At 58.4% G+C, this 21,038-nt stretch overlaps 1 protein-coding gene across 1 annotated transcript in view; it reads right to left on the bottom strand.

Moving 5' to 3' along the window:
- SH3BP4 (SH3 domain binding protein 4) overlaps positions 1-21,038 on the bottom strand; it is a 60,456-nt gene that overhangs the window by 10,540 nt on the left and 28,878 nt on the right. The window contains exon 2 of the mRNA XM_087819499.1: positions 18,315-18,392. The gene's annotated coding sequence lies outside the window, so the exon portion shown is untranslated. The remainder of the gene's footprint in view (positions 1-18,314; positions 18,393-21,038) is intronic.

Here is a 21,038-nt window from a genome sequence, read left to right on the forward strand (position 1 = left end):
AGATGGGTTCTAGCACCGGGCTGGCCCTTTCCCTACAGTCAGGGAAGGCCAAACGGGGTGGGTGCAGCCCACACCGCTGGCTCCAGGGTTCGAGGGCTTGGAGAGGGAGGGATGAATCTCCAGCTGCCCAGGCAGGGGCTGGGTCCGCGGTAGGAGCAGCCTCGGCTGTGGCTCCAGCCCCCAGGGACAGGGCTTAGCACAGCACCTCCGAGGGGGCACGCTCCCCGCCTGCACCCTCCTTCAATCCTCCCGGGACCCCAAATAAACAGACAATCATAAATAAAACACGCAAGTGGCCATTCGTATATATGAGGCATTTTCGTGTAACTCAGGCAGGGGAGACCCTCCGTTTACTGAGCTGGGCGGCGTCGCTGAGCGAGCGGAGGAAGGGTGGGTGGAAGGAACGCGGGAGTCGCGCCCGGGGCCTCGGCCCTTTCGGGGAAGGGGCACCGGGCACCTGGGGGTCCTGGAGATGAGTGAGACGCCGAGCAGACACGCACCGGACTCAGGAAGAGCACCAGCTAAGGGCCCATTTCAAAGCACTGGATTTCACCTGCTCTCCAAGAGGAGCAGGCAGACACGCCACGGCTGGCCACGGCTGGCCACGGCTGGCCACGGCTGGCCCGCAGCACTCAGCTGAGAGCGCCCTGTGCATAGGCGGGCTTCATCCCAGTGCGGCCGGGTTCACGCAACCCAGTCCGAGGTCCCTCCCTTATCTGAAGGCACCCTGAAATGCAGCTTCTGACCCACGTGTCACCTTTACTAACCAGAGGGACCTGGAGGGCCTGACTCCACCCTCTGCAGCCCCTGTGCTGTGGTGACAGCTCAGCCCACCCACCGTCCCCTTTCCCCCGGCTCTGCACGCGGCGTCCGGGCTGCGGGCCCACGGTGGGTGAGCGAGCGGCCCCAGCTTTGCATCCACACTGGGCACCTTGTGTTCAACACTGAGCTCCGCTAAGCCTCCGTTTCCTATCTGTAGCACGGAGTGGGGAGGGCACCGTCCTGCTTTGGCTTGTGTGAGGAATTCATGCTTAGAACAGGAGCTCCGTGCCGCTGTGCTCGCACCCCGGGCATTCGCAGCCCTGGTCCTGGCGTGGGGTTTAGTCTTGCCCCGGAGACCCCAGGAAGCCGCAGAAGGTTCCTGATTGAGAAAGAGAACTTTGGCTGCAGATGAGAAGGGGGGAAGCAGCAATGCCGTTATCTCTGAAAATGACTGACGCAGCTTAGGGGGAGGAACGTAGGTGGATGGCAAGGAGAGGGCACCTTGGGACCAGCCCTGCCATCCTCCAAGTCCGTCCTCAGCCGACACTGTGGGTGAGCCTGACGGGGCCGAGTTACCTGGGGTGGGGAGAGTCCTGGCCAACAGCTCGCTCGGGCACCTGCAGGACCTGGGAGCACCGGGAGGAGCCTGCAGGTTGGCGAGACGAGATGAGAGAAATGCTCCAGAGCGACAGATTCCTGGCTTCCAGGGGGCGGCCAGGGTGAAACCAGGGCGTAAGGGGTGGGCAGAACGAATCACAGACCCTGCAGTGTTTGGAGACTGATCATCATTTTTGTTTATTATTGATGGGGGGACAGAGTTATGACCCAGAGCCCGGGGAGAGACAGAAAGTGTTAACAGCTGTATGCAGAGATCTGCTTTCCTTTTAAAAACACAAAGATACCCTCACAGAGGCTGCCATTCAAGGGACAGATAAGCCACCAACTGTGCAGCCCTGGCCACTTATCAGCCGGAGCGCAGCCAAAGCGCTGAAGTCCCACTCCCTGGTGGCCAGAGCGCCGCCTGCCCGCTGAGCGTCAATGCCGTCATTCATGCTCGGTCTTCCACGGGAGGGAGGGGGCGTTTCGGCCCGTGGAGCTCAATGCCCTGGAGAAAGTCCAGAATGTGGCTTCTTCTCTGGTGGCAGTGGGAGACGGTCCTTAAACAAAGTCCCGACACCCACCAGCACCTTCATGGTGAGCACCGGGCACTGTCACCATTTGGAGATGGGCAGCTGGCCCTGCTGGACCAAGCCTGGCAGGCTCCCGGCCCAAATACAGTCAGGCAGGGAGCCCTGCACCTCCACCAACTGCAGAGTCAGGCATTGAGGGTGCCTGGGGTCACTTGCCCAGGTAAGACTCCAGGAGGCGCTGGGGTCTCCCCAAACCCACAGGGATCACCAGGCCTTCCTCACCTGCAGCCTCTCATAGTCTCCATCAGGGCCCTCAATTTTCGCAAAGCTCTCCTCTCCGGTCGGGTCATCCCGGCTCTAAAACCCTCAGGGGGTTGCTTGCTGCTTTTAAACCAGCAAAGTTCAATTTTCAGGTCTATCCGCAGCGAATTAGGGCCCACGCTCACTACTTCTCAAGCGCCCACGCTCCAGCCTCTGCTCCAGGACACAAGCCCTCACCTGTGCTGCCAGGAAAACCTCTCTGCCTCTTTGTGCCCCACCCTCCCCCCACAGCACTGCAAACCCCGGTGAGTCACCTGCTGGCGTCAGATCTGCAGTCAATGTCCCCAAGCCTCAAATTCAAGGCTTATGAGCTCATGCGCCGCACCCCTCAAACCAGTCCTCCCTTTATTAGAAAAGTGATGTCGGGAGAAATGACACAATCTGCTTTATAAGGAGTTCTCGAAGGTCCACTATGCTATATTTTACTGAACATTACGTTATGACGGCAAATATGTGTATTTGTAAGTATTTAAATATATCACTATATTTACTATACATTATACTATTTTCCCTATTTATTTACTGTTACACATGGGCATGGTCGGGGTCCTGCTCAGCTGACAAGTGACCCCTGAACCTGGACCTCAGACCACCAAGGGCTCAGACCACTGATTGGCATCTCGAACCTCCCAGGTCCAAACCCAACTCTGGGGTTTGCCCCAAACCTCCTCTCCCACTTTCCACCTTCGCCATCTCCGTGAATGGTTGACTGGCTCATTCCACTGCCCACCCGCCCCCTGCCTCTTGACCCCTGACCTGAGTGGTCTGGGCAGTAACCCAAGTGGAAAGGTGACACGTGACTGGTGTCCCCTTTCAGGCACTCCCTCCCCTGCAAGAAAGGCCCAGGTTCTGGTTACAAGAGAGGACCAGCCCCACACAGAGAAACTCAACCCTTCCCCGCCACTGGGGCACTTCTCCTCTCAGCTGCACAGTCCCACCTCCAGGACTGTCGGAGTCCACTTGAAGCAGGAGGCGGCTGTGCTGTCCCGTGTCCCCAAGGAGGGCACGCCCCATTGAAGGTACCAGGATGCCCTGGCCTCCTTGACCACTGTTCACTTGGATTCAACACTAAGTTCAGCTTGGGGGGACAGTAGTAGCTGTCTGGGGCCCCCAACAGGCCATCTGGGTCAGTCATGAGGCCTGTGTGCAGGACCATGTGCCCTGGTCCCAGAGTCTGAGAAAGGTGGGTGTCTCCCAGGCAGGTGCCACATTGCCTTGGTCAACAGCCACTGAGCACCTACCTCTAGGATGAAGGCTGTGTCCACACCGGGGACAAAGGACACATGGAGCAGCTGTGGTCAGAGAACCACATCTGGGAAAGACTGTAAGACTCAGAGGGGAATGAAGGTGCTCACACCCACCCACCCACCCACCCACCCACACACACACACACACGCCGATCCTTATCTGCTCACCCAAAGCTGGTGACTCGAAACCACCCACAGGCTCCACGGGGACAGTGGGCAGGACCCTGCAGCTCTGGCCTGCCCACTCGGTGCCACTCCCCACTCCCTGTTTTTACTGTGGAAAGTGTGAGGGCTGGGCGTGGGCACAGTGACTCGGGACGTTTTCTCAGGCCTGTGAAAGTAAGAAAGTCCGGGTCTGTAGAATCAGAGGGTTGTGGTGCGGGGCAGGGAGGGCAGGAGGGTCTCTGGGGCCTGAGCTTCCGGCTACCTGCCTCCTCCCTGCAGGCAACTGGACGACCAGCTGCGGGGTTGGTCCTCCTGGGTGTGGGACCCATCCCATCACCTCCTCGGGGAAAGCCAACAATCTAGGGCTCTGCGGAGGCACCCCCCCCGCCCCCAGTCTGCAGACAAGAATCCGCAAGTCTGATTTGTCTCCCCAGGCCCTCACGCACTAACCCCACCATGTCTGAATCATGCGCTAGCCCCCTCCAACGTCTGTATCGCGCTTTCCTTTGCCTGCCCTGTGCTCTTGCCAAACACAGCCACAGTTTCTTTGACTTGGCTCAAAACATCCCCCAGTCATCTCCCAGAATCTGCTGTCCTTCTCCCCACCCCACCTTTCTGAAGACCCACAGGCCTCCCAGTTTCTCCTACATCAAAACCTACCCATCTGAGAGGGCCCCGGTCACACAGTGCCTTTGCAGGTGGGAGCCCGCCTCCGTCCTGAGCTCTCCTGAGATGCACCTGTCATTGTATCTGGGCATTTACTGCTTCGGTCGCGAGCATCAGAACTCACGTGACGACTCTGCAGGTGCCAGCTCAGTTCCCTGACACTTGGCTCCCCTATCTTTACAATTTCCCAGGAGCAGACGCAGTGCCTGGCCTGAGTCGGGGTTTGCCGTCACCTGTCGAATGGACAAATGTCTTGTTCAAACACTTACTCAGGCCCAGTGCCCTGGGGACCACCAAAGACACAAGGGAACGCAGGACCTGGTCCCTTCCCTCCACTGCTTGTCATCTGGCTGAGACAACATACTCGAAACTGACACCGAGAGGAGAGAAAGGGGCGGGGTTTCCACCGTGTCTCCTGGGCACGCAGGAGACCGGGCACCTCGGGTGGCCGTCACACCGCTTGTGCCGAGGTGGGCACCCCTCATCTGTCCATCACCCTGCTGCTGCAAACCGCAGGCGTTCAAACACTAACCAACGGGCAGCACGTCGCCTGCCTGGCGAGCATGGGACCGGGTGGGGTGTTCATCACGATGGGGCCTGTGGTCTGCCCCCCCGAGTCACATGGGGAGGCCTGCCCACCATGTGACAGAGCTGGCAGCAACAGGCTGAGGAGCGGGATCTCGTGATCAGCCCAGACCAGAACATTCCTAGTCCCCGGACAGCGACCAGGGAGACAGAGCAAGATTCTCTGCCGAGGTTCCGGCAGCTACGAGAAGAGAGGCCCATTCACGTAACCAGGGCCGGGCGGGGTCAGCCGGACCGCCCACCCGCCCGACAGGCATCGAGGCTGCGAAACCAGCCCTCGAAGGATTTGTGGCTTCTCAACATTAGTCACTGATATCCTGTGGTCCCTCAGAAAAACACACACAACCAAATACTGTTTATCGTTCCCTTTAAGCAAAGTTAAGTTTATTTCAAGGCAGTTCTTGAAGGCAGCTTTCCATCGCTTTAAAGGAAGCCAGTCTGTCGGCCAGACAGACTGACATACCTTCTCTAGCGCACGTACATCAACTTAAACGTTTTTTTAAAGTTCTGCTCAGATGCCACTCTGAGAAACGCAGACCCGGCCAGTGCCACTCACTTTACAGATGAAGGGACTGAGGTTGGTTTGGTTTTTACTGGAAGGGGTTTTCCCCAAGGTTCGTTTGTGAGACTCAGATGAAAACACGAGGGTCACGCGAGCCTGAGAGGGAGGCAGCGCCGCGGGTCCAACGCTGCCCAAGTCAACAGGCCACGCCCAAGGCTCCACTTTGGGACAGGAATTTAATACCGTGAGGACACCGGGAGCTGCTGGAACCAGAAGGGACCTGGGGATGAGCGAGAGCCCTTGCGAGGCTGCACAGAGAACCAGGCCAACGGTGCCATCGGAAAACAACCAACAATCACAAGGGGACGCCCGACGGACTAACCCAGGCTGTCCACGGGCCTCCCGCGTGGCTCGGGAGAGCGGACGGGGTGAGGACCCCCCCCGGGCATCCTCCCCTGCCTTACAGGTTTGCTGTAACCTTGCAAGCAGTTCAGTTTTACCCACCAGTTTTTCGAGGGCCTGGCGGCACCCGGCACAGCAACCAACCAGCAAAATTCAGGGAGTGAAGGAATGAATTTCTTTACCACCTACCACGCCCACAAATTACTAACCAAGACGTCTAGAGCACTAAACCGATTACAAATCTATACACTTCACCAATATTTATTGAGGAAACGAGAGGATATGTTCTGTGCCTCCTCCCACACCCCTGCCCCTCAAATATGTGTCCTTGGGCAACCCAGGATCTAGATAAAGTGACTCAGCCACATATTGCTCACAGACGTGCAGAAGAGAGGAGACGACTGAATTATCCAACACAGGGCTGAGGGTGTCCCATCCCTGTGGGGGTTACAGCCACCAGGCCCATGTTCTGGTATTTCACACGATGGAAATTCCACACCCCACGATACTGAGAAAAATTAAACCCACCGATTTTACAACAAAATCTTATCCTACTTTGTTTTAAAAAAATGTACATTTGCTAGAAAAAGATGACTGAATTTCACACTAAACATGGACGTTAATTCGGTCTAGGTGGCAGGGACATGGGTAATTGTCTTTCTTATCTTAATTTTCTTAAGTGTTCAATTTTCTGTAGTTTAAAAATGCATTTTATGAAATAAACTTCCATTCTTATTTGCCAACAACCGGAAGCTGTGATTCCGTAGATAAAAGTATGCCAGGTGAGGGGCTGACTGTGAGCTCTCCCGGAGGCCGGACGGGGCACCGAGAACTCTCCCGGAGGCCGGACGGGGCACCGAGAACTCTCCCGGACGCGGGACGGGGCACCGAGGACTCTCCCGGGCGCGGGACGGGGCACCGAGGACTCTCCCGGGCGCGGGACGGGGCACCGAGGACTCTCCCGGACGCGGGACGGGGCACCGAGGACTCTCCCGGGCGCCGGACGGGGCACCATGACCTGTACTAACTGATCCCAGTGCACCTCAGCCCGGCCCCATTCCCGCTGTAACTTGGGAGGTCATTCACCACTAAACGGAAATAAAAGGTACGCCCTTTTCTCCTGGGCTCATAACTCCACTAACTAGGAAACACGCGTGCCTGACTGCGGCGTTGGGATTTATAACGAGAAATGCTTATTTGGTGTAAGTCCCATTTCTGGCCCTGAGCTCCTAAAACCCTTGGCGTCTCCTAAGTGAGGAGAGCCAGAAAGCTGTCTGTCATCACGGGAACGACGTGACTTTGGAATTGCTCCTAGATCACCTAAGGATGGGGCCGGTTGTCCCAAGAACCAATCAAGTGGTTAGAGCAGCAATTTTCAGTGGCAGGTGTGTGTGCCGCAAGAATTAAAACATGCAACGCCTGAGTATCGAGTCAGGGGCACCGACCTCTTTTCTCTTAGATTGTCGAATAAAAAAAATGACAACAGTCAACAGCACAACAGCTGTCCGGTGTGAACGAGTCAACATGATACCTTCCCCCCATCCCGCTCTCTTAGCCTCAGTGCAGACGGTGGTCAGAGACGCTCCCCTGCCCGGCCTCCTAGGCCCAGCCAAGCTCTCCGGACCTGTGAGGACCGGGCCCTAAATCCAAGGCCTCCAAATTCCCCACTATCTGCATGTTCTTGTTTCCTGCAAAAAAACCCACATTCAGCAGCCACGGTACCATCTGCTTCACCGCCCGTCTCCCTCCCAGCCCCCCACGCCAGCCGTCCGTGTGCTCGCCGCTGCTGGCATGGGCCTGACCTCCTGCCAGGAACCCAACCTCGGCACGCTCGCCAGCCCGCCGCTCCCCCACCCGGGGCTCCTCTGCCTCCCCTACGTGTGGCCAAACCCGTCCACCCTCCGCGTCCTCCCTACTCTGCTGCGCTGTCGCTGACCCCCCCCGACCCCCAGCACAAAGCCACGGAAGGGCCGCAGCACCTTCTGGGCGCTGCACACGAGCTCCTGTCCCGGCACTGCCCCCCTCTGACCGCCCGGGCCCCCAGGCCCAGTTCTCTGCAGCCGTGCACCGAGCTCGGGCAGAAGGGCCCTCAAAGTGGCGAGTCCTTCATTAGCCGCAGGCTCAGGCGCCCAGGTGACGCGAGCTCTGCTCATAACGGGCACCTCTGTCCTGAGTGACCCCCGGAGCCTGCACTGTGGGCTCACTAACAAGTGGCCTCTGAAGTCTGGGCCCCGTGCGCGGCCTGGAAGGCCTTCGGCCCCGGGTCCTGGTGCGGTCACTGCTGTGTGAGTCTGACTGAGGCGTCTCCTGGATGCTTATCCACGAGACCATGTGGACACACAGGCAGGCACCCGGGAAACCTCAGGGAACCAGGAGAGGCCAGGAGAGCCGGGCACAGAGCCGCCCCGTGGGCACCCCGGCCCAGCCAGCAGGGCAGGTGAAGAAAACCACGGACGTGGCTTGGGACGAGGCCAGGTCTGTGGGCACATGGATCACCGGTTGTAAAGCAAGAACCCTCTTCTAGCGGAGTCAGTCACACGCCCCACTCAGACTCGGGGGACACACACGCATTTGGAGCTTTCTTTGTGTAATACACACACATATAGACACACACACAGGTTCCGGGGCCTGTTGCCGGAGCCCAGCTCAAGGACCAGATGGATCAGCTCATGTCTAGACAACCCCGAGAACACAAGCTGTCCCTCCACCTGTCTGGCTGGGCCCACGTCAGCCGGCGCCTGGAGACCAGCGCCTGGGGGACCCCAAGGCTGTGCCACGGCGGTAGAGCTAACGGCCACATTGTGGTTTTTTAAAACGAAGTGTAAATAAACAAACCCTGTGTGAACCACCGTTTCCCCCCAGCTTCTGCTACGAGTCTGTACCGGGCAGAGATATGAAGAAGTGGAGCCGAAACGCCAGGGTTCCCGCGGGACAGGGAGTGTGGGGGCGCTGCACGCGGGCTGTGCCCTCCGATAAGTCCGTGTCCCCCGGAGAGGCACGTGAACAGGGAGCCAGCGGGACCTGGAGCCGGAGGGCACAGCCAGCACCCGGGGCAGCCGGAGCGCCTCTGCTCTCTCCCCAACCAGAGTCCCTGAGAACAAGCATTCACAGGACCGAGAACCACGCGGAAGGAGAGAGGGGCCTCCTCCAGTGCTTTCTGTCCTCTGCCTCACGTGGTCACGGCTCCCACCAGATGCCCCGCCCACTGCCAGTGACACCTGGTCCCAGGCGCCACTTCTGCAGGAAAGTCCCGCCCACTGTCAGTGACACCTGGTCGCAGGCCCGTCCCCTGCGGGAAGGCTGCGTCCTCCATCACGGCCGCCTCGGCCTAGAAGCCAGCAGCCCGGGGAGATGCGCCACCTTCCCAGCAGGGGCTCCGGGAGGCTGGACGCTGGGCACCTTCCCTTCAGCTGATCAACACCCCCCAGCTCAGCCCTGCCCCACCGCCCCTGGACACAGCTCTCACTGCGGGCTCGAGGCGCCCCCTGGGGCCACACGTCCTAAGGGCTCACTCCCGTGTGCTTCTCACCTGGCAGCTTTCTAACCACGGGCAGCTCTGTGGGTGTCTCACAGCACCCCTGGCTGATCCTTCCCGCCTCCCTTCAGAGATTTCTCGTCCTTAATGTCCCCAGTGTCTCCTCTCCCTTCTGCTCCTCACCTGGGGCATCTCCTAGGTGCCAGGCCACAGCCAGGCCACCCCAGGGAACGGGGCTGTTTAGTCTCTGCGGTGCTCGAGCCCGTATCTCCAGGGCAACCCTGGCTCCGCAGCACCACGCACACAACAGCTGCCCCCAGGCCCAGCCTCACCTCCACCCCAGCCTGCCTGCACCCCACATCCCCATCCTAGCACAGGGCACCGCCCAGAACCACTCATCCCAGACGCCTCCTCTCCCCGCCAGCCGGTTCTCCAGCTGAAACAGCGGACTTTCCTAGAAAGCAGCGTTTCCGAGCCTCGGCACCACTGGCATTCTCGGGGCCTGGTCATCTTTCTGTGGGGGCCGTCCTGGCATCGCAGGATGGCAACCCAGCCTCAACCCACCGGGTGCCAGCAGCACCCCCAACCCCAGTTGTACAACCAAAATGTCTCCAGACATTGCCAGATGTCCCCCGCTGACACCAAAGGGCCAGACGGCAGCTATTTTAGGCAAGGTGGGCCATTTGGTCCCTACAGGAACCAGTCGCTCTGCCTTTGAAAGGCAAACACGCCTGGCAGGTGAGGGGTGCGGCTGGGGTCCAGTAAAACCTCCCTCACAGAGGCAGGCGGCACCGACCAGCCTCCCACCCTGGATGCTGGCTCACCAGACCGACAGCCCAGGTGACGAGAAGTGAGGTCGCCCGGAGTCCAGGGACCTGTGGCTTTGAGCATCCTGCAGTCCTGGCTGCCCTCATCCTGCTGGCTTCCTTTCTGTAATGTTTTAGTACCAATTAAAAATCTATTACAACTAAAAGGGAATATGTTTCCCCTAAACATGAGACTCCACTGACTTCTGACGGGTCCATTTTTACCAAAACCCATGAATTTAGGTGCAATACCTCCAAGGCAGCAAGCGGCCCTCCTGAGAATTTCTGAACGTGTCCAACCCCAAGGGAGGGAGGGAAGGAGGGAAGGAGGGAGGGAGGCCCTACTGGAACAAAGCAGGAAGAGACAAGGGTACCCGGCTGGGCTCCCCACCTGCCACCTGCTGTCCCTTCCCAGTGGGCCCCCAGGGGGAAGAGTCGGGGCCAGCACTGCTGAGCCTGGAGGGGCACCCTTCTCAGGTTTCCTCACATCCGCAGCCAGGACAGGATTAAAGGCTGGAGCCTAGGCCTGGGTGCGAGCAGCTGCAGGGACTCGGCAGCACTCATGCCCCCCCCCCCCCCCCCCGGGGACACAGACAGGGCACAGACACAGCCATGGGATTCCAAGCCCTGAAAGGAAGCTAAGTGGCTGGGCACAGGGCGACCCGCGTGGGCCACCCAGCAGGCTGCGTCCCTCCTCTCCCTTCCCGCCCCCACATTTTGCCTGTAAGCTGTGTTAAACCTGCAGGTCCTGGAGCCAGGGGGTTCAGTAAACATTCCCTCCTCCGACAGATGCTCCAAAAGGCAGAGCAGAACAGGGTGGTCAGTCCAGGGCCCGGACACCGGGACGCGGAGAGTGTCAGGGGCCCACTGGGCCGGCGGTTCCCCAGCTCAGAGGACTCGGGGCCTGTGAGTGCAGGTTCCTGGCCCTGCGGCGGCCTGTTCACGGGGTAGGGACAGGCTGAGCTCTCACTCAGAGTCAAGACAGAAATGGGATCATGCACTCAGTTTAGCATCATTTTACAAGAGCTTTTTAATAAAGGGACAATTTACAGAGGTGTGTGGGGGTTGCAGGACGGCAGGCGTGAGGGGAAGGGGGGCAGTGGTGACTGGAAATTGGGGAGACAGGGACCCTCAGTCAGAGGAAGCAGAGACAGTCCCAGGCTATGCTGCAGGGAGGGACACCCTGTTCTCTCCCTCCCTCTGTCCTCTCCGCTGGCTGATCCCACCAGGAGGTAAGGGAGCCCCGCCTGCTCCAGTCCTTCAGATCTACCCACAGGAGGTGCAGAGAGGGTGCAAGGGACAGAGGGACAGACCAGCAGCAGCCAGCACAGAGGAGGTCCAGGAGGTTGTTTTCTGAAAACAAGCCCCCCGTGTGATCTTGGTGCAGGTGACCAAGAGGCCACACCTGGAGAAACACCTGGGCAGGTGTGCCGTGGACACCCCCTCGGTGAGCAGCACTTCCTGAAGGTGACTCACTGTTCCTGGCCCTGCTGTGTCAACACGCAGCCAAAGGAACTTACAGAGACAACCGCAAACTGGCCTGTTCGACAGACACCCAAGCCTGTCCACGCCACGGGGGATGTTCACAGCAGGTCAACACCAGCTCAGGGAGACTTAAAAACCCTGGGGACAGGCACAGGCAGGGGGAGGGAGCAGGAGTCAAAGGCTGGGGGCCTCCCAACAGCTCTTAGAACTAGGGCCCCAGAATATAGTGCATCTCAGGCACACTGTTCACGAGAGCCAGGGGTGGGAACAGCCCAGTGTTCGCTGCCAGACAAGCAGGCCAAGACGTGGGCATCCTTATGGTGACGTCACCACACTGGAAAACGGTTAACTTTATGTTCGATAAAAACTTTTTAAAAAAGAACCCTTGTACAGAAGTGAGGTCACCTGAAAGGGGTGTGACGCAGGTCGCAGGTGACACGCCTCAGCTCCCATTTCACAGATGAACAAAGTGAGGCACAGTGAGCGGAGACACAGAAGTCCAGGCCACACCCCACCAGAACCACATGGGTGAAGTGGGAGGAAAAGTGTCCCCAAGAAAAAGAAAGAGGGTCCTTTTCTCATCACTCTATGGAGGACCCCATTTTGCTCCCAGCCCCTCCCCCACCCACCCATCGGTGCAGCCAAGCAGCTCTGTTCCCATCACCAAAAGACCTGCTTTTCTCAAGCCCCATTGAGAAAGTGTGTTTGCAAGACCTAGGCTCACCCTGGAGCCTGGTGCCTGAGGGCTTGGCCCTGGCCCGGGGTGTTGGTCATGCTGGACCAGCCCCAGGTTGTTCCTGGACCAGCCTCACCGAAGGACGGCCAGGGCAGGGCCATGCCAGCTCCTGCCACAGGGCCACACACCCTGTCCCCAAGGGACCACATCAACGGGAGCCTTTCGCAGGCTTGCTCAGATCCACTCGGAAGCCCTCTCACGTGGTACCCTGAGGAATTTCCACAGAAACAGAGTCTCGATGTGGGCAAACCATTTCCTGGTGACTTACAGGAAAAACTGCCTCCTGACAAATGTCTGATGCCCAGTCACATGGAGGCTGGTTCTCAGGTTACATCGAGTCCTCTGGAAATCAAAGATCTGAGCCCGATAGGAACCTGTGCGCAGCGCTGCAGCCAGAGGCCCCCCGGGCCCACGGGGCCTCCACCGCTGCCAGACTCCTTCCGCACGGAAAGTTCCAGAACCCTGCTGGGCCTCCCATCATCCCATTCAGGCCTTTGGCTCTGGAGACCCTGTGCGAGGGTGCTTAGGTCCCGTCTGACCTCAGTCAATCACTGTCCAGCTTCTCTGTGCCCAGGCTCTCCGGTCGGTAAAACGAGATACTAAGATCTGGCTGGACCTGCCTCTCCCTGGGCAGATCAAGAACAAACCTAAGAGCTTTGCAAACTGTAAACTGCTGTGCAAAACGTAAAAATAACACCCAGCCACAGAGGAGCTCGTCCAATGACTGCTGCAGATGGTGTTTCTCTCCTGGAAGCTTCCTCTTTGCCAAATCCACGGCCCTAGAGTCTCCTGCACCACTCACAACCCACCCTCCTCTCTGAGGGCCCATTCATTCAAAATGCCTGACACTGTGCAGCCCCAACAATTCAGAGGACCCCTCCTTCTATTCACCTGCCCACAGATGGCCAGTTAGTCACCTGGACGCCGCCCCGTGACCTCCACCCTCGGTTTCTATAAACCACCTGGGGAGCACATTTGATTTTGCAGGTTCTGTTCAGAGTAGGTCCAAGTTCAACAAAGACCCAAAGATGATTTTCATAAGCCAGGTCTCCCCCATTCTGTGAATGAGCAAATAATATCTGGACTTAATGAAGAACAGAATCATTAAACAGGTGAAGGAAATGGAGTTCTCACTGGTTTCTGTCCAGTCTGACCCTGGCGTATGCAGAGCGCTCCAGCCACAGGGAGAGTCTGTCAGCCCCTCACTCAGAGCCACCCAGGTTAGCTCATCTCCCGTCACCTCATCTCCACGCAGGTCTAGACCGTCCTCCAGCAGGGGCTGTGAACTTTCTGGTGGCACAAATCCTTTGAGGAACCTGTGAAGGGCCATACGCTTTGTCTTTAGAAAACCGCCCATCCCTGCGGAGTTTTGCTGCAGACCCGCTAAGAGGACCTGGCTGAGAGTCCATCAGGGTGAACACACCTCTTCTGTGGTTGATAAAAGTCATGCTCCACGGCAAGGCCCAGACCACTGCTCCCCATCAGAGGACACCCAGGCCAACAGAGCATTCAATACTTTTTAGGTTTCATCATAACCTGCAGGCACAGTGAGTGCAGACAGGATGTATGGGCCGCCACAAAGAAGGGAAAAAATCAAGCCATGTTTACTGAGCACAGAGTCCAGGGCCGCCCGGGCCGGTGCGGGGGAGGGGGGGGCAGGGGAAGGTGTCCACAGGAGCCAGGGCAGCAAACACCCCAAGCAGCACAGCAAGGCAGACCCTACCAGGCGCTGGTGGCGGCCTGGGCCACCCCCGACCCGGGGGGCGGCGGATGGAGGGTTGTAGTAGGAAAGATACCGTGTGACCTCGGACAGGCCCCGGCTTCCTCTGCCAAACGCACGGCTTGGCTTGGCGGCCGTTCAAGCCCGTCCCCACTCCTGAATGGAGTGCAAGGGGGGGCACTGGGTGAGCCATACGTGTGACTCCGGGACCTGTGTCTACCCCACGGGGAGAGGAGCATCTCGGCGTGCCATCCATCCTGAAAACATCAACAGAGCGCAAGCCAGGGACATCTGGTCAGTCCTTCTGCTCAGCCCTCCCCGAGGACAGCTGTGCATGGCTTGGAAAGAGGGCCCCCGAGTCATTCACTCTGACCAGTGGGTCATGTTAATCCCTCTTTGGACCCTTGGGACCCCTGGGGTGACCTGAGGTCAGGAGGGCAATGTGCTTGAGAAATGGCATGAACTGAAATGTCAGGGCCAGGGCTGCCCCCTTGACCACATCAATGACATGTTCACAAAGGATCACTGGACTAATGTTCGGGGCCGTCAACAATGACATGAGAAAAGGGAGCCCCAGAGGGGCTAAATGGCCTGCCCAAAGTGATGGCCTTGTGGGAAAATCCGAGGGAGGGAGGGGGGAAGGAGGGAGGCATGGGAAACTTGTACACATGCCCAGGTAAGGATGAAGCATCTCACTTTCCCAGGAGAACCAACAGCCATCGTTCCCTGGCCCAGGGACGTCCCCAGCCTGGACACCCCTGTGGCCCTGCCCCCTCCCCCAGATGGATCAGCAATGGACACAGACCCACAGCCCTCCTGCTGACCCAGCCCAACCCTCTTCTCTGGTAGCTGGGACACGCACAAGCGACCAAGGACTGTTGTGCCCGGGGCTGCAGGCCACCCCGGGCCAGGTGCGCGCCAGGTGAGCAGGCAGCCAGGCGAACGGAGGCCAGGTGACAGGGACAAGCACAGTTCCTGAAGAGCAGCCCACCCCTCACGTTCCGGCGCCCGGGTCCTCCGCACGACCGGCTGTGCTCTCGGTGTCCGAATCTCTCCTTTTTACTTCTTGAGCAAGTCCGAGCGCCTGTCCTCTCCTTTCCTTTCACCTTTGAGAACCATCTAAGAGGCTAACTCCATTTCAGCAGATGAGGAAACTGAGGTCCAAGGAAATTAACTTATGCAAAGTGCGCTTATGTGCTCATAACCGAAATTCGTTTAAAAACAAGACCAAAGCTATGGCTCTGTGCAGAGGCACTTTCCTGGCCTGAGAATGAGCCGCCTTCACTGGAAGCTTCCTAAACTGCAGCTGCCCAGCCAGCTCCAAACAACAACCAACAAAGGGGGGAAACTCCAGCCGGGACAGGAAAGCCCGGGCCCTCTGATTAGACTGGAACTTTCTTTGTGAGTCGGAGCAGGTTTCAGTAGAGACTGGAAGGCTCTGGAAATAAACAGCGGTAGACTCTTTCTCCATTCACACCTTTTATCTCCAAAGCCTCAAGTATGCTAAAAATTTCTCCCAGTCCTGACACAGCCTGCTTTATTTAAGAAGCGTGGAAAGGCAGGCTGTTTACCAGGCCAAACACAGCCTCTGAACAAAGGATACAAATGCCATTTTTAGTCTAGCGGGCTGGGGGTGGCTGGGGGGGCTTGGGGGGGTGCTGAGGGTGGCTGGGGGCCGTTGGGGGTGTGGCTCAGGTGTCTGGTCTGTCCACACGCCCCGGGCTTCTCTTCATGGCTCATGACCTCACTCCTCCAACGGCAGCCGTTTCTGAAGCAGCTACGTGTGGGGCATGTTCATGCAAAGGTTTGGAAGGGGGCCGAGTAACGTCTCAGGCTCATGCGGGGCTGCGGGGCTCCCCTCCCCGGGTCTCGGGGAGGTCAGACTGTGGACCACAAGGGGTACCACCGGGTGATGGGATCATAAATTCCTGACTGGGCAGGTCAGGGTGGGTAGTCACAGCCTCGGCCGGCCTATCACTTCTGAATGGCCCGTCTTGGCCCGAAGCCAGCCCTGTCCATTGTTTCTGCGCATCTGGGTTAACGCACTTTTGAAATGAGCCGTCACCACCGCTCTGTAATCCAATCTCTCCCCGCTTTCTCCCAGCTTCGCGTAATCCTCCTGACGATCCCTCCTTAATTCCACAGGCATAAAAGAAGATGCACACTGACATTCGAGGAGGCATTTTTCTCAGTCTGTTGAGAAAAAGGAGCTCTGGGGACAAGCTCTGCTATTTCCGGTTACATCCCTCATTCACCCCGTCTTAGAGTGAAGGGCAGCGAGTCAGCTCCCCCCTCCCTCTCCTGGCCCTGATACCATCCTGAGCAGCAGTGGCCGCGGAACTTAATACACTATCAACAGCGGGACCACTAACAGGTTGAGATCCTGACCCCGAGTTGCAGAATTACATGCAAATCACAAAACCGGGGGCCAGCAAAACTCTGGATGTAGAAACAGAAACCCTGGGAAGCTCCATCTCACAATGAACTTGAGACAAATCAGATCTTGATTATGAAGCACAGAGAAAACACTGCATTTATGTTTCTGGGGGAAAAAGCCACAAAAGTCGGCCAAATGTGTCAAGACGCCAGTTTTGCCACAGCCAGGGATGGTCTCTTTAAACGCTGAGACACAAGTCCACTCTGCCGTCTCCAAGGCAGGCAAAGGCGAGCCTCCCTCTCCTGGCTCCCAGGGGCCAGCCCTTCATGCCCAGGTAGAGACAGAGGGCACCGCTGGGGCCCATCTGGAGATAGCCAGGCCCTGTCTCACCCTCCTGTGTCCTGTTCCCAGACGTCCTGCTGCTCTGGTGAGTCTGGCTCAGTGCCAGCAAAAGCAAACCACATGACTGACACCCAGGGAGCTGCTGGAGCCAGGGAGGGGCCCCAGGCAGGGCCCACAGTGGGGAGCCGTGCCTCAAAGCCAGGGGCGAGACCCGTGGGGTCGGACAGGAAGCCGTGCTGCTGTGTCTCCGGAGCCTGGAGCGAGAGCCATGCTGCATACTTGCTTCTGATTTCAAAACGCCCGTGTTCCGGCCAGTGCCCGGCCAGAGGAATGCCAGGAATGTGGCCGCCTCTCCTGGGTCTCACCGCCACCCAAACAGACCACAGCCCGCGCCAGGGGGCTGCACTTATAAGGCAGGCTGCCTGGGGCTGCTTCCTGTCCCTGGCAGAAGTATTTTAAGTCCCCAGAACACTCCGGAATTCACTTCACTAAGAAAAGCCCCGGGGTCGTAACCTGTGGGGTCCCTAACATTCTTTCCATCCTAAACCTGCAGGCGCCCCTCCCGTTCTCTCCGCTGAAGCACAGGCCAGTGCTGGTGTCAAAGTAGTTAGAAGAGAGTTGGGCCAAAATCTCCTCCCTGAGTCGAACAGGGGATCCTGCAATAATTCAGGCTGCCCCCCGCCCCCCGTGACTGGGGGACCCCGAAAGGGAGCGGCAGGGAGCTGTTCCCTCTCAGATCCCCAACCACCACCCCTGCCCAGGGTGATGCAAATGCCCATTTGGATTCTCCCCGCCCTTCCACCGGGGAGGAAACACGCTGTGGTTGTTTTAAATACGTGGAGGCTGCAACACATCACAACACAGTACGCAGCCGATCGCGCCCCACTGACTTCACAATAGACGGTTTCCTTCCATTGCTCAGAACAGAACCGGCGCCAAGAAAGCCCCCAGGACACTCCAGCAGGGTGTCATTTACTCTGTCCCTTCTGCTGGGAGTTCCAACCGCCTCCAGCTATTCCTCATGAGCCTGGCTGCTGCTTCCTTCTAACATTTTCTGCTATTGTGTTCCAAGGACAGGCCGGTCCCGGAGCCCCAGTATGTGTGTGGGGAGAGTGACCCGGAACCACAGGGCCACTGGAGGTCCCTCAGCTCCCACCGGCCACTGCTGGCCATTGTTTGGAGCTCGTAACCTCTTACGTGGTAAGAATAACTCCTTTGTGCAAACACAACAGGACGGCCAACCTGGGCTGTCTGGTTCTGGGTAAAGCGAGAACGTTCCATTGGCAGCGACAGAGGGGAAGTCACAGAAAGTAAACAGAAACGAGGGGCTGTTCTGGGAACCCTGGTGTCAGGCACATCGCTGACATCTGACCTTCCTGTGAAGATAGAGTCCGGAGGGAGAGTCTGCAGTGACCTGAAAGGCCAAGGGCCACCAGGAGCTTCTGGAAGCTTTTTCTCCCTCCCGAGCTGCTGGGCACGTGCACGGGGCTCATCTCCCCACACGGGTCTGTGCCCCTTGGCCAGGACATGGCTGTCCCTATGCAGTGGGCCCAGGTACAGCGACCCTTGCAAACGCCTGTGTGCATCGCTTACCTGCAGCAGGCCACCAGCTCCCGACGTCAGGGGCGGAGTCCCAGGGCCCGGCCTTCCACCCAGAAAAGGAGGGAGATGCTGCAAGACAAAAAGAGAACCGTGACTAAGGTTCAGTCTCGCTCAGTCCCAAAACCCACGTCTGCTTTCCCTCCGAGACTCTTCCACATCGAGAGCAGCCGCACAGTCAGGGAGGACAGTGGTGGACGCTACAGGGTGGCACCCACGTGCCCGTTCCATCCCGCTGCTGGGAGTGTGACCGGCAGGACCTTTTCCTAGACCTGCCCTCCGTGGGGCCACTGTGCAGGGAGAAAGGTGGACCCTCACCTGCTCCACCTACTGAGAATTCACAAGGATCCCCCAGGTCAGAGCTCCTGCAGGTCTCGAAGGGCTTTGCTGAGACCGCAGGGCAGCCCACTCTCCTCTGCCCATGCCTGTCTCCCTCCCGTGGGGCTGGTCTCAACAGTGTCCCCACAGGCCTCCTGCACAGTGACCTGTGTCCACTCCCCTCCCTTGCTGCAGAGACTGGCAGTGTCAGCTAACAGAGGCATCTGATGGGCTCAACCCTAAAGACACTCCAATTGCCTCCCAGCAGCGGGGCTCCTCCCCACATGGCGGGGTCACCAGGAGGTGGTCAAGTCACAGAGCACTAAGGTGCTAAGTACCCAGCCCACATCCGTGGCAGATCCCATAAACAGTTTGACGATGACAAGAGAGGAGTGGGTTGAAGGTCACCACCCTGTGGCCCTCTCAGCCACCCACATCCAGGCTGGCATTGTGGACAGGGTCATGGGGGGGGGGGGGCTTGGGCTTTTGAGGTCAAGCTGGGAAAGGGAAGGTGGAATCCACTCTGGACACCTTCCCCAAATCAAGGCCACTGGGCCTGCCCCCGGCATCCCTAACAGACGGCCCAGAACAGCCCCTCCCCTGCATACATATTTCACATGCAATTAAAATGAGCCTGTGAGGAGGTGAGGAGTCTCCTCTGTGAGGCCAGGACAGCTGGCTAGTTTTCAGGACACCGCTTCCCCCCGGGGCTTCAGCAGTAAGAGAAATTCCAGATGTGCAGAAAGGGGGGGCGGGGGAGCAGGAAGGGAATCAACCGGAAGGAAAGCCCATCGCGCACGGATACGGCGAATCTCGCAGTAGAGACCTCTCGCAAAGGTGCAGCGATGTGAGAAACCCCACGGGCAGAGGGGACGGCTCCATCCCCGCCAGGGAGCTCCACGGAGGAGGCAGCGACGGAGGAAACACTGAAACATGCAAGGGATCAGGTCCCCAAGGCCAAGGAGAGACGGGGGGTGGGGCAGGATGCTCAGGACACGGGGGACAAGGGGCCTCCGTGTGCCCACCACATTTATTCTGGACGCGTCCACCGTGTGGCTCGCAGGTCCCAGGAAGACCCAGGTTATTCTGAGAACGGAACAAGCGCTCTGGGGGGCCAGGAGACCTGCGTCCGGACAGGCCGTGGAGAACCTCATCTTAAAGGGGGAAAGGGAACTGAAAACACCAGGGGAAGCGAGGCTGTGAGCAGGGGCCTCTCGGAAGTGGATTTATGGGTGTTCTGCTGCTTCCTTGGACTTCCTTCTTTCCAATTTGTTTGACAGTGTGTGGGTGTCGTTTTGTTTTCTTCTGACTTTTCAAAGTGACTCCTCAAAAGTCACTACACCAGCCTGAGAATTTGGGGGCCTCCTTTCCTTTCTACCCCCACACCTGGGCTGAGGTAACGGGGCCAATATTGGATGAGAGGCAGGTAGGGGACTGGCAAGGGCCCGCAAAGAGCACCTGTGTGTCCTCGGCACCCCCTGCACCCTCCTGAGCTCACCCCACCCCAGGCTCCCCCAAGCCCAGCTCCCAGGCACAAAATAAGCCACAGCTGAGCAGCTGCAGCCCGACCGTCTCCCGTCTCAACTCCGCTGAGCTGCCAGGTGTCTTCCCTTACAAAGAGCAGTTCTTTCCAACATCCTGACTCACCGCTGCTTTGAGTGCCAAGTCCCTGAGCATTTGGGTCGGGGCCTTGCTCCTTGGGGCTCTCCCCTGGTTACAGGCCTGAGCTGAGCTGTATTCCTCACACGGCCCCCTGGCAGGTTCCCAGACAGGTAAACTCACATCTCATGCCCAATATGGGAGGACCCAGTGCTGCCCAACCAGGCTGACCCAGATGTCGTGATGTCCTGCTGGACTTTGGGGCACGCAGGGACTGGGGCGCACAGAGCCCTCTGACCACTTGGTGTTGGTGTGCGGGCTTGAGAGGGGAGGCTGGCTGTGAGCAGGCATGCAGTGAGGCCCAGGGTGGGTGGATTAGGTGGAGAGGGAAGTGGCATGCACCCATGGGCGTGTGGCTAGACACCAATTCTTGGCAAGTGTCATGAGAGATGGCCACAGGGAAGGGAAGAAAACAGGAAGGTGTGAGGTGTGGCTAGAAACGAAGACAGACGTGGCCCAGAAGGTAGCCTTCATCAGGTCAAAATTGCTGCCTAGAGCTGGCTCTGAGGTCAAGAGGGAAGGGCTCCCGGCCTCCTCGGGCAGACAGGAGCCCCCCACCTGCATACCTGACAAGGATCGGTCCTTATGCAAGGGATGCTCAGGACAGAGCATTTTCACTCTTCGTGGGAGAAACCCTAAGACAACCAACTTACAAACTCGAGACAGTAACGCTTGGGGAGGCTGGCGACGGCCTTTCTGTTTAATGCTATTGAAATCATCGCCCTGGAAACTGCTCGTGAA

Source organism: Miniopterus natalensis, chromosome 8 (assembly GCF_054644295.1).
Source record: "Miniopterus natalensis isolate mMinNat1 chromosome 8, mMinNat1.hap1, whole genome shotgun sequence".
NCBI classification, from domain to species: Eukaryota; Metazoa; Chordata; class Mammalia; order Chiroptera; family Miniopteridae; genus Miniopterus; species Miniopterus natalensis.